The sequence below is a fragment of the Octodon degus genome, unplaced genomic scaffold (genome assembly GCF_000260255.1).
Source record: "Octodon degus isolate 3935 unplaced genomic scaffold, OctDeg1.0 scaffold00132, whole genome shotgun sequence".
NCBI lineage: Eukaryota > Metazoa > Chordata > Mammalia > Rodentia > Octodontidae > Octodon > Octodon degus.
The window spans coordinates 327,934-340,709 of record NW_004524708.1 but is presented as its reverse complement, the minus strand read 5'-3'; the positions used below and the strand labels follow the sequence as shown (position 1 = coordinate 340,709).

The 12,776-nt window shown below is 52.4% G+C and overlaps 1 protein-coding gene across 1 annotated transcript in view; it reads right to left on the bottom strand.

The window, feature by feature from the left end:
* Tspan14 (tetraspanin 14) overlaps nucleotides 1–12,746 on the bottom strand; it is a 52,526-nt gene extending 39,780 nt beyond the window's left edge. Inside the window, exon 1 of the mRNA XM_004641216.2 lies at nucleotides 12,608–12,746. The gene's annotated coding sequence lies outside the window, so the exon portion shown is untranslated. The remainder of the gene's footprint in view (nucleotides 1–12,607) is intronic.
* Between the last annotated feature and the right edge of the window lie 30 nt (nucleotides 12,747–12,776).

The window sequence follows — 12,776 nt, the reverse complement described above, 5'->3', positions numbered from 1 at the left end:
CTCCTGTTTACAGCCTCCCAAGTGCTAGGATTACAGGCATATGCCACCACGCCCAGTCTCAACTGCTGTCTCAGTGTGCCTACTTCTGCCAAAGCAGGCGCTTTAATCAGTTGAGCTATTTGGCTGGCCCAAAAGTTGAGTAGGATTTTTATTTTTTTATTTATTTGTTTTTTTTTTGCTGGTTCAGGCTGCCTTAGGGGTCTGGAGATCAAACCTCAGTCCCCTTCACCTGACTGGGTCTGCCACAGCAGGGGCTTAAGCAACTGAGCTAACCTGCAAGGTCTCCAATGCTTTCAAATTTTTAGCAGAATACAAACAAGCACCTACAACCTGATTCTCACCCCATCCTCCATGGACAGAAGGGCTGGGTGAGGATCACCAGAGGCCAGGAGGCTCCATTACCCTGTTCCATACCCTGGATCCAGCCTTGCCAGCAGGCTCAGCCCGGGGGTGCCCTCCGACCCAGCCCTTGGGGATCCTGCTGTACATCACACACCCAAGGGAAGGGGCCACAGAGCCAGAGCTGCCAGACCCATTTAAAGTCAACAATTTTAAGGAAGACAAAGTAGCCTGCAAAACCACAAAGCAGACTGAACATAGCAGAATACTAGGGCGATAACTGGGCGGGGCTCTCACTGAAGCAGAGTCCACTCAGCAGGTCTGGATCAAGGCCCCGTGGGCAGGTAAGGATGGGAGACATGGAGAGAACAAGCTACTGCACTGAGGCACAGGAGAACCACTGTCCATGGGAGCGTGACCTTACACCACACTGCTTCACAGGGATGCAATTGGCATTCCTGAAAAAATACTGTAATTGTGGAATTTGTTTGGGATTTCAGTACAACCCACTGGATCCCCGTGTGTGTGTGTGTGTGTGTGTGTGTGTGTGTGTATGTGTGCGTGTGGTTTGTAGTTCTGGGGAATCAAACCCAAGGACTCCTAGACACTATAGCTACTGAGTCAGGACCCCAGGCCATGACAGGTCATCTTCAGTCCCACTCCACAGCTCTGAAATTGACTCGAAATGAATGAGGACTAGACTAAGGCCTCCTCCCCCTTGGGCTTCTTCCAGGGCTCAGGGCCCAGCCAAGCCCGAGACAATGGGAGGAAGACAGGGGCTAGGGCTGGGGTGCAGGGAGGCTGAGGTGGCACTGGGGGAGGAAGAGGAAGACAAGGGCTGGCATCTACCCCAAAGGGCTGAGAGAAGCAATGTTTTGCCTCCTGAAACCTGGACAGATTTAAACCTAATTCTAATCCTAGGGGAGAAAAAGGGGGATATTTAAGAACAGAGGGTATCTCTATTTTCCTGTTTTCATTGACAGCATGGCCTCATTTTGGCAAGAAGAATGAAAAGCCTTCCCAATCCTAGGTCAAATTTCACAATGAAAAGCTGCAGCACCAGTAAACAACAGGAATGGGACACTTCCAAGAAATGTAAAGCTGGGGTCCAGGAAAGGGCTAGCTCTGATGCACACAGCACAGGCCCTGAGAGCCGGTGATTCATGTCCATACTGTGCCGCACTTCCACTGGAAACCAGACCTAGGTCAAGGAGAGCAGCCACCTGAAAATTTGAGGAGGAAGTGCCCAGCAAGGAGAGCCTTTGTCCATCCTACCTGATGATCTTCTCAAGGATCCTGAGTAGGCCAGAGCAGTGCAGGGCAATGAATGGCTTTTTGACATTAGTCATAGATCTTAGCTTACACCTTTCCCAAGCTTCCTTCCGTTCTCTAATCAAAGACCCACTCCCAGCGAAGCTGAGAGACAGGGCCACCCAGGGAACCACAGCTGCATCGAACCTCAGCCTCCACCTCTGTGTCTCCTGATCACAGCGAGGCTTCCATCACACCTTTCCCAATCTTGTTTGGGTACAATTACCCCAAAAGGGGCATCTGTATTTCATTCATTAAACAGGAAATTTCACCTCTTTTTGCTTTTGAGTCTCCGGGATGTCACAACATTTGCTGAAATGAGGACATCGCCAGGCTCAATCTTTCACAGGCTAAAACTTGCTTCATGATTTGTAAGATGTGGCTGAAAAGAGCGTCAGGTAAGACAGAAGGGCTGATCTAAAGATGGATGGGTTTTGAAAGGGCAAAATAAAATGTTCTATGCCAAATAACTGTATTTCGAAGGCTGAAGGCCACTGGAGACCCTTGAGCAGTTTAGAGCAAAGGTAGAATGGGCTGAGAAAGAAATAGTTGTGAGAAAACAGTTGAGGATAGTGAGAGTGTGGCTCCAGCCCTATGTGCAATGGCACAGTACACAACTGACTATGCAGTCCCACAGAAAATGCTCCTGCCTGCCACAACCTGGGAGGCGGATGGGAGATACTGAGATATGAAGGGTTATGGACTGTTTTCCCCCAATCAGAGAAAATCCTAAGATCATAGAGACCAACATAACCTATTTTCTCAACTGGCCCTGATGGCCATACCAATGTCAAGCACACAGCCAAACAGGAGTGGCTTCTGCCAGGGAACAGGCCAGTATTCCCACCCTGACACACCACACATATCCTCAGTGGACAGAACCAGGTGAGCTCTCTATGTGTCCTCACTATGCCAGCATCACTGGGTTCAGTAAACAAAGGGAAGCCTCGGCATTGCTGGGAGACAGAGCTACTGCAGTGGATGTGGGGGCTGCTCGCCTTTGGCTCCATAGCCAGGTCACCACCAGGCAGGCTCTGACCAGCGCAGTATGCCTGCTGCCCACCACCCGCCTGAGATGGCAGAACAAAGGGAAGTGGCTGCGCTCAAGCAACAGGGGCCGCTTGCCAGAGAGCAGGCTTTTCTGCAGCTGAGTACTCAAGCAGGGACAAGGGACATGGGTTAAACACAAAGAAAAGTGGGGGGTCCACCAGACTGACAGCTACCCAGGCACGCGCCTGGCCCCCTCCCAAGGACACAGCTGGCCTTCAGTGCCCAGGCATAACACGCTCCCCAAGGTGGTGCACAGGGACAGACAAGCTGGCGAGGCACTCCTGTTGGTCCCCACTGCCAGAATGCTCTCCTAAGGGGCTCCAGGCACAGCATGGGGCTGGAGAGGGAAATGGGGAGCCTGACAGAAGGATCCACAAAGAGCAGGGTTCCTCCAGTCCAGCAAAGGCATGGGCAGGGCCCAGCTCTGAGGACAGGGAAGGTCCAGGGGGCACATGGGGCTGTCTGCAAAGAGACCCACACAGCACACAGGGCTCCAGCAACCTCAGCAGCCCTGGCCACCACCTCCAGCTCCTGTCCCCACCCCCAAATCCACCCTGGGAGGCAGCATGAACCTCGGCAGAGCCTGAATAGCTCCACTGTCAGGCCCAGGCCCGCCTCTTCAGCCTCATAGGTCAGCCCCAGGCCACCAGGCCACAATGGGAGCCTCTGTGCTTCCAGAGCCTGGCCAGCACAACAAAGCTGTGGACCCAGGATGCTCTGGTGCTCTCCTGGGACTGTGTCCCTGCAGTGGTAAGGAGGAGGACTGGGCAGGGACACAGGCCACAGCCTACCAGGCCAGGCCCAGTGGAGGGGCATCAGCCAGCCAGCCCTGAAACCTCCCCACCTCTTGCCCTGTCCCTTGCATTCGTGGGGATGCATGGTCCGCTCAGAGACACACAGGGTTTCAGAGACAGGAAGATGGCCAGAAAGTTCCCAGGACAAAAGACACAACCTCTTTGGTTCCTCCCCCAATCCATCCCAGGAAGGAAAACCTCTGCCCCTACCCATTTCTACTCGGAAAGGAAGTGCTGCTCAAAACAGAAAACCCATCTATTATTTACCGTGCACATTTTACTCAGGCTTTGCAAATCACAGTGTGCCTGTTAGAGCAGGCCGGAGATGAGACCCGAGAGTGACAGAGGATACAAGATGAGCAGGGCAGAAGGCCCAGTACTCACAGCGGCCCGGAGTTGCTCTCCTATGGAGGAGGGCCAGCTCAGGCTTATTTTTCAACCAAGGTGTCTGTTTCACAGCCACCTTGAGAAAACTCAAGCCCCATATGTGGGAAGCCACACAGCCCCCACACCCCACACAGCGCTGGCTGTTCTTCCAAAGCCCAGGCCATAGGGCCCACAGGCCACACCTGAGGGTTGCAAAGACCATATTCTAGGCAAAAGGCTGGCCAGAACTGAGCCAAAGATAAAGAGTGGGCTGAGAACCAGTGTGCCTCCCCTCCCAACTCTATTCTACCTGGAAGAAGGGAAAAAATCCTGCAACTTTACAACAGCAGTATTTCTTCCTGTTAGGTACCCCATGCCTCAACTCCTCAGGCAGCTGTCAGACCTCCCAGCAGGACCAGGCCCTTCAAATGGGCTCGAAAAACAAAACAGTGCAAGCAGCTGCCACATCCATCTTCAGAGGGCAGCTCACAGGAGTAGAGGTAACCACTCAGAATGGCCTGTGCTGCTACAGAATGGACTTGGCTCTGGGCTGAAACCTCCCAGCAGGACCAGGCCCTTCAACTGGGCTCGAAAAACAAAACAGTGCAAGCAGCTGCCACGTCCATCTTCAGAGGGCGGCTCACAGGAGTAGAGGTAACCACTCAGAATGGCCTGTGCTGCTACAGAACGGACTTGGCTCTGGGCTGAAACTGAGCAATCCTTCAGTGTCCAGAGTGAAGCCAGCACATGTACCAAAGTAAGAGTTGGTATAACACCACAGAAATGTACAGAGAGGAGACCAGGCGCTTCTGGGGACTGGGTCTCAGGGAAGCAGAACTCCAGGGGTCAGGACAGAAACATGAACACTCACTGCATCTGTTTTGTGTTTTTCATGATGTATATTATTTTTTAAATTGAAAACTTAAAACTAAAATAGTATTTTAATGTCTAAAGTTTGTGCCTAAAGGTATAAAATACTGCAGGCAGCTTTTGTCATCTTACCGATACAGGAATGCTATCAGGACCTCTGTATGGGAAGTATAATTCTGAACCTGCTAGATGTCTTATACTCTGAGTTTGTGTACTCTAAAAATCAAAGAACGAGTTCTAAAAGAGTAGGAATATTTATTGAGGAGGAAAGTTACATCTCCTGAGAGGCAGGAGGGAACCCAAAAGTGGGTTGGCAAGGACCCCACTTCTTAGGGGAAGCTTTATAGTGTACAATCACATGGGTACAACGTGGGGTACAGCACTGATCAACCAAAAGGACTGCAAGTATAGCCATTTAGGTAACGTGCAATGGGGTGGCAGGTCATATAACAGGTGCATGTGGAAGGAACAAAGAACTTTTCAGGAATGGATGAATCCCAGGGTGTTGGGTGATACCACTTAATCTCAGGCCTGACCATTTTGTCTTTATCTTGAGGCCTAGCCTCCAGTTATGATGAGTTTTCTCTCTGACTGACTGTCTGGAGGGCCCAGCCCTTTTCCGACTGCCTGCAGTATTTCCACTTGGCTTAGTTGTCAGCATTGTCCCCAGAACAGAGAGGCTGGGGGAGGGGGAGGGAAAGAGGAAGAAAGGGGAGGGGAGGGGAGTGAGCCAATTCAGCTCCCTGCTTACAACTCTACCCCAAGTCCTGAAATAGAAGTTCTTCTTCTAAGAAGAGCAAGAACAACAACAGACTCTGACAAACGCAGAAAGAAATGAAGTTTTCTCACATCAAGAACTGTCTGCAGGCCCCAAAGTCCAGGTGACAGGTTGTGTGAGGATGCAAATGAAGGGCAGGTGCCCAACTGGAAGTTGGGCCACAGTGACCCCCCAAGCATCAGCAAGCCACAGCATCCTGGTGTCAGGAACCCATCCCCACTTTAGCAGCTAAAAAAAGCTATTTCAACAGATTTCTAGGCCTGGCCCAACTCCAAGGACAAACTAAAAACAGTTTCTTCAAAATCTCCCAGAATCAAAACCCAATCCTTTAACCACTAAATTCCATATACCTTTCACAAAATGGAAACTGCAACATGGAGCTGGAAGGCCTGCTTGTGTATTTAACCCTTGCTAACAGAATACACATGTGTCATTTAAAAGACCCCTTTTCCCGGCAAGTCCATAAATACTCCGCACTCAGAGGGCCTAATATATTTCTTCCACATCACTCCCCCCACAAAATAACACAAAACACTCCCAGTGTCTCCTGTTGCTGCAGAGTGCGGCACAATGGCAATCACTGGGCTGCAGGGAAGGCTTCAGAGAACTACAAGTGTCACCCAGGGACATCACAGAGGGCACCATTTCCTGGGCCTCAGAGTACAGCCTGCCCAAGCCAGAAAGAGAGCTGGGGAGCAAGGAGGTACCTGTTTGGGTCCCTGTTCTCTAAGATGCTCACTCATGATTGCTAAGTGTTCAACAAGTATCCTCCAAATTAACAAGCTCAAATACCACCTCACAAGCAAAACCACAACAGCACTTGGAACCCTTATCTTATTGCTGGAACAAGTCCTGCTCCTCTTGGTGGCCCAGGAAAGCCTCCCTGAGGGTTCTCCCCTGGAATACAACAACCTTCCAGGACACCAAGGCCAAGGGATCCTGTGACACTGTGACCTCCACCTGCCCATCACCTCTGTGCAGAGCCTGCACCCTGCCCTGATCTGGGCACATGCCACTCCCTCTCCTCATTTCTCTTGGGAATGAATCCCCAGCACTATCAGGGGTTATTTTCTCCGAATGCCCCTTCAAAACTTATCCTGCTTATATCATTGCTTATCTCTCACAGGAAGTGGCTAGGACAAGAGATGATGACTGTGGGAGGCAAGATGGCTGCAGAGCAGGGCTGTCACCTGCCCTTCCCCCACAAGGGTGGTGGCAGCAAGGAAGATGAGCAGGCCCACATGCAGCAACAGGAGGCTGCTTCCTCCCAACAGCAAGACCCGCTGGAGATGGAGGCAGGCTGGACCCAACAGGTCACCAGTGCAGGAGGCAGGAAGAAGCCAGCCCTGGCAAGGGACAGGGTCTGATCAAGTAGACACAGGGTGACAGAAAACCAGGTCATTAATGGAGGAGGAGGGACAAGGGTAGAGGCCAGTTCTAACGGCCTCAGACTAGGAAAGGAGCTGGGGGGGCTCCCATGGCAGACTGCCAGGAGCTCTCTCAAGGAGGCCTGAATAGACCATGCAGTCCAGGTACCCATAGTGACCACTGCAGCTCCCTGGGCACAGCTGAATGAGTGAGACACCTAAGCTGGGGGAGGAAGAGAGCATGTGTAAACCTGTCAGACTGGTTTGCCCAGGAGCAGGAGAACAGGAATCCCCGGAGCTCAGTTCCAGAGACTGCCTGAACTAGCCCATAAGACAGAGAAGCCCAGCAAGTTGGCAGGAGGAGACATGGGACACAAAGCCAGCAGAAGCTCAGAATAAAAGGGTCATGTGTCTAGAAACACGAGTGACCCCTTCCTTACGAGGAAGGATACCAGCAAAGCCACAAGAGATACCATTCTTGAGGGAGGGGTGGTGAGTGGTCATGGGCTTAGGCCACCACAAAGCCCAGGGTGAAACTGTGTATGGGCTACTCAAAGAAATTCTGCCCTTCACCAAACTTTGGTCAAGTCCTCTGAGCCCAGGGCTCAACAGTTCTGACCCTGAACTTTGGTCTCTGTCCTATGAAGCTCACACATTTAATGAAAATCCTGCTAGTCAGTTTATTTCAACATCCAACCAAAGTCCTTATCCCCTGACCCTGGCAATATCTGATCACCCTGCCTGTCTTCAGCAAGTCTTGTTAGGTCTATTCAACCAAATAATTTTCCACCCACTTAAAAACTCAAGATCCCCAGAAGTACACTGCATTACGTTCCCGCTTTTCCTCTGTAGTACCAGGGGTTGAACCCAACCTCTCTTACGTACACAGGAACCCCACTGTAATAGTCCTGAATGGGCTGCCTTGACCTTTTCAGACATGCCAGAACAACTTTTCTTTATCTACACAGAGCTCCCCAAAGTGTCCCAGACCTATTTATCACTTTCAACCTGCACCGACAGTGTCACCCACACATAGGCTGGGGAAGAGGCAGTGGTCTCCCAGCAGGCAACAACAACCTGTCTTCAAAGCAAGAACAACTAGGCCACCAAGGTTAGGGATAGACATCCTCCTGCTCAGAGCCCACCATGGCCTGAATCACTCCCTGAAGCAGATTTATGGGGTCCTCTACGAGAAGACCCATGCCTGAAGCCAAGGCAGCTGTTCTCATCTTCTGAGGCTTTACACTCTTATGGTCCCAACTGTGTGTCTTTGGACTTGCTGCTGGCCTTGTCTGTCCCCAGTCACTACTATTCAGGGCACTCATTCCCCTCTGAGGGTGTCCTAGATTGAAGAGTTCTGAATTCCTCAAAGCCTCTTTTTCAGTGCTCTCTAGGCCCCGCAGCATACATGAGCACAGCTGCAAAACACAACAAAGGAAAACTGGGAAGAGCACCAGCAGTATCCTGGCTTCCCCAGGTCCTCTGCATGCAGAGCAGGTACATGAAGCTCTGCTACCTTGCCATGCAACAGCTGGAAGTGGATGGAGCTTATATCCTCCCAGGAGGTCATCAGCTACTTTAAAGAGAAGTGCCAGAGCTGGCAGTGCCCAAGAAAGGGGAGCCCGTCCCTCCAGCTGTCTAGCTGTGGATGTGGGTTCCAGGCCTTTTACCTGACTACACAAAGGAGCCAGGACAGAGCCCAGGAGAGGAAGATTCAGCCCCAGCCTGCCAAGGCCCACTGAGCTCTTATTACCAGGTCACCTGCCTCCTAGAGAAAACCACAGTCCCACCTAGCCCCACCTGGTCCCATCAGACCTCACCAGGCCCAAGGGTGGCAGAAGTGGGGTTCCCGGAAGCAGCTATGACAAGTGCTTTGCTGAGAGCCATCAGACAGATGGCCCAACTCAGGGCCCTCGGAATTTGCTTCTCAAACCTGAACTATGTTCTCACGCTACAGCAACCCTGGGACAGGAAGCACAGACTTGAGGCTGCTCATTTCACAGATGAGAAAATGTGACCCTTTTGTCTAGGTCATTCAGCTAGAAAACAGACATAAGTCATTGAGTGGTATCACACCCACCTGTTGTCCCATATATGTGTGAGGTAGAGGTAGGAGGATTGCATGAGCCTAGCCTGGACAACATAACAAGACCCAGTCTCAAAAAAAAAAAAAAAACTAGAAACAATTAGAAAGCTGCCCCACTGTGTGCCCTGAAAGCTGGACAGTGTTACCCCACATTCACAATGAAAGGACAAGGCACCAAATACAAATACTGCCCACTGGCCAGGTCCTGTGCCAAACCAGGGCAGCCACTTCTATCTGAACGAAAATCACTGGCTCACTGGCTGTGAGGGAGGAAATAGATGGAAATGGAGTAAGAAACCTTACTTGGGTTCACAGTCAGAGAAGATACCGCCTTAAGGAAAGAGAAAGCAACAATGCCTCTGGTCTCCATAGCACCCTGGGGGAACCAATGTCCAGCCAAGCATGGGAACTGCTAGACACCACCATGCCCTCTCTCTCCATTCATAGGCAAGAACCAGGGAGCTTGGAAGGAAGAAATACTGTATGCCTAAGGACAGAGTTAACCATGTAGCAAAAGAACCTGTGGTCTCCCCACCTCCACTTGTGTCTCCTAGCCCTGATGAATATCAAGAGGAACCAAGCAGCTGATAGATATTTAAAAGCAAGACCCAGAAAGTGGCGGCCTGAGGAGATAAATGCAGTTGGCAAATTTCTCCTCCTGTACACTGCAGGCCCACACTCAGTCCTGTTCCAGTGGAATCACCCCAGTCACCCCATACATCACCTAGGCATGCAAGCTCAGTCTGATTCCACAGAGGAAATACGGAATGCATGGCCAGGAGGATATCCTACCAGCTCGTGCTTCTAGGATAGGTGAGTTCACTACCAGCCACGGGTAGAGACAGGGAGTACAAGATGTTCCAGCATCGGAAGCCCAGGTGGCAAGTGGAGAAAGAACCTGCTTGCTTCCCCATGGGCACTAACGTTTCAATGGCCACAAGGACCCAGTCGTAGAAAACAGGGGTCAGCACAGCATCTGGCACTAGGCTTGGAGCTGAGCATGTGCTAGGTAAGAAATCTTTACCTAGCACACATCACTAGTTGTTGAGGCTTACAAATGAATGCATAAATCAACAAAACAAGAGCCAGACTACAAGCTCAGTACCAGAGGCCAGAAGAGCAGGCTACCTCTGCAAACCCCTTCTAACTATGCCCAAATGCATTCTGCTCACCACACCTCTGCCTTCCAAAGTGCTACCTCACTCCCTCTAACCTCATGTTTCTCTGATTAACCCTTGTTCTGTGTTCCTAGTGATACAGAAACACACACTGACACCAGGACCAGAACTGGGGAAGAAGCTGCAGAGGGGAACACAGCAGCTGACAAGAGTTGGGCACTGGTGTGATTCACCAAATGCTTTTGGACCTCCCCACACACACCTCACAGACATATGGTCATGTGACTTGTTTTGGCCAACACAATGCTACTGCCGGGCAGAAGCTGCTCTAAGCTAGGTAAGACTCATCTTGCTCTGTCCAAGTGGCCAGGAACGTTCCAGTGAGTCAATGTGGGTCCTACGGTAGAGACAACATAAAGCAGATATGCAGTGCAACTCATGGAGTCAAGCAGCAATACATTTTGGTTACTTTAAGCCTCTGAGACAACATCCAAATCTATTCCTTCCTCCCATTATCCACCTTAGATGACAGGAACTGTGTCATCAGTCTAGCAGAAGGGGTCAGGGGCACCACTGTGAGCCTAAGCAGAATTGACAGGGCACCAGCACTAAAAGGCCACACTCAGTAGCTCAGCTGTGGACCAGACTATTCAGTATATTAATCAATTTTAATCATCTCCAGAGGAAAATATCCTCTAAATTAGAAATAAGGAAATCTGGCTCACACTGAGACCTCAAACAAGTCACTCTGATCTTTCTGGGCCCCACATTTCCTCATCTGTAAAATGGCATGATTATCACCTACCACACTGTTGTTTCAAGGATTCAGCAAACTAAGTACAAATAAAACTAGGGTTGAGCTTGCTGTCTCACAAACACTAAGCTTTACTTAGTAAATTCACCATAACCATGCTCACCAGCTTTCTACCTATTTTAAGCTTGTCCATACTTCTCTGGATTCCTAGGCCTTAACAATGTTGTTTCACAGGCACTGCCAAAGCTGAAATTGAATAGGGTCAACCCCTGAGCACACACCAGCCTAGAGTGAAGCCTCAGGAGCAACCCCAAAACCCAAGGCTCCACACACGCAGGCCTCCTAGGCAAGTCACCACCTCAACTTGTAGGGCAGGCCTATCTTCTCCCACACAAGGCCTGAGCTTGCCCTCCTGCTCCCAAACATGGCAAAGGGAGGAGTTCTCGCCAGCACAGCTGCCCTGCCAGGAAGCTGGGATCTTCCGACCCCCCCTGGCCTTCTTCCTGGAGGCAGCCACAAGCCTCCCAGAGCACTGAACACTGCTTCTAAGCTGGACTCAAGCTCAGGTCAGGAAACGCTACAGGTCCAGCTGCTCAGAGAGTTCTGTAGCTGCTCAGAGAGTCCTGTAGCACCACCTACCCCCCCCCACCGACTCTCAACACTGCCGTGACATGAACTGAAGGTCACATTAGGTGGCCCAAGAAGCAAGGCACAAAAGTGTAGGGCCATACACAGCAAGAAAGTCTCCAGTTAGGGCAGTGTGCAGTGAGAGGAAGGGGAGAATCACCTAGTGGCCTAGTTTCCCAAGGCCCCCGATTCTCAGACAGCAGAAATCTTCAAAATGTCATACAAAGGTTGGGAACAGCTTAGGGAGAGGCCAGAGGACCTGTGGAGGACTCTGGGAACCGTTCTGAGGCTGCCAGGGCTCAGAAGTTTCACTCCACCAACGACAGGGTTGGCTGAATGTGGGGCCTCATGCTCACTTTCACAACTAAGGAAGGATGGCCCAAGGGCCCAGTGGACCCAACTTCAGCAAGGGGACAGGCTCCTTGGGAAGACTTAGCAGGTAGCTGAGCACTCCCGCCTGGAGCGCAGACCCTGCCGAGCCGCGCAGCAGGACGGACTCCTAGCCTGCGCCAGAGCTCCTGGGAACGTGCAGTGAGCAACACCAGTAGATACTTCTCAGCGGGCCGGCTTCAGTCCCGTGACACGCGCTCCGGTGGCCCAGGCATCAAAGTCGTGAGCACACACACACACACACACACACACACCCAGGCGCACACACGTTTCCTACCCTCTGCACCCATATCTCTCAGGGATGGGTCTGAACGACGCACCAAGGACAGACCCGATTCCCTGGCCACGCCACGTGACCAAGGTTCAGTCAGGTAAGGGTCACAGGAGAGGGGTCGCCACCTCCTCGACCTCGCGCCACCCCAAACCCGAACGGAAGAGTGAAGCGCACCCAAGCAGCGTGCGGCTGAGGGCCTCCCCGGCCCGCGCCACTCCCGCCCCGCCCCGGGCTCCGGGGCCCACTGCACGCCGGGGGGCGCGCGGGCAGGGCCGGTGGCGGGCGTAGCCCCGCCCGGCTCGGCTCCCGGGGTCCGTGCTAAGGCCTCCAACCCGGCAAGCGATCGGAGCGGACAAAGCTGGGGCCACCCTGACTCGACCCAGAAGGACCCCGAGCGGCGGCGCTAGCCCCGGAGGACGCCTGGGGGCGCCGACCTGAGACAATGAGGGGAGGCCCGCGCTTAGCGGGGCGCGCGGCACTCACCTCGCCGGGCGCGGCGGCAGCGGCAGCGGAGGCAACGGTGGCTACAGGAGTGGCGGCGGGACGGCCCGGTCGGCCGAGGAAGTTAAGGCAAGTTCGGGCACAGGGCGGGAGGGCTCGACTCCGGCCGTCCGGGCGCGGGGGCGGGGCGCGGAGGGCGGGGCCGGGGGCG